This window comes from Corvus kubaryi, unplaced genomic scaffold (assembly GCF_017639235.1).
Source record: "Corvus kubaryi isolate FWS band 111438036 unplaced genomic scaffold, C.kubaryi_AGA036_p1.0 37398, whole genome shotgun sequence".
In the NCBI taxonomy this organism is placed as follows: Eukaryota; Metazoa; Chordata; class Aves; order Passeriformes; family Corvidae; genus Corvus; species Corvus kubaryi.
Window position 1 is genome coordinate 33184933 of NW_024581137.1, and position 619 is coordinate 33185551.

A 619-nucleotide genomic window follows, 5' to 3' on the forward strand; every position below is an offset into this window, starting at 1 on the left:
TTTTTTTTTTTTTTTTTTTTTTTTTTTTTTTTTTTTTTTTGCATCATATTTCGCATTGTTTCGAGGGAAACTTGAAAATCGTCTCCTTCGCTCTGCAATGCCAAGCCCTCGGAAAAAAAAAGTGTTCAGGTAATGAAGTCTGTAACTAAACGGTAATTGAATCAGCATAATTTGCACACTGAATGGTTTTCAAATGCTCCCAGTTTACAATTAAAGGAGAATTAATGCGCTTGTTGTTCAGACTGCAGCGCATTAGAATAAATCCAGCACTGTTGTTGTAATGAGTCGAGAGCAGTTTAAGTGCCAGCAAACACATTTAAAATTTAACACGACGTATCGATCTCGCTCCGGCTTTTTGATGGATTATTTGCCACGCACTTTTCTCCCCATTTTCCCCCACCCCTTCACCCCCACCCCGGCTATAAAATTCGCAGGGAGGAGAGGCGCCCGCGGCAGACGTGGTACCGCCCGGCGAGGGCAGGACCCCCGATGAGGGAGCCACGTCGGGCGGGCACGGGAAGGGACGGGCCGGGACGGGCCGGGATGGGTCGGGCCAGGCCGGGCCGGGCCGGGCGCGGCGGGCGCTGCGCGGGCGCGGGAGGAGCGCGCGCGGCCCCGC

At 52.2% G+C, this 619-nt stretch overlaps 1 long non-coding RNA gene across 1 annotated transcript in view; it reads right to left on the bottom strand.

The window, feature by feature from the left end:
- Positions 1-166: 166 nt before the first annotated feature.
- Positions 167-619, bottom strand: part of LOC121671769 — a 3048-nt gene continuing 2595 nt past the window's right edge. Inside the window, exon 3 of the long non-coding RNA XR_006018595.1 lies at positions 167-178. This is a non-coding gene — a long non-coding RNA (uncharacterized LOC121671769). The remainder of the gene's footprint in view (positions 179-619) is intronic.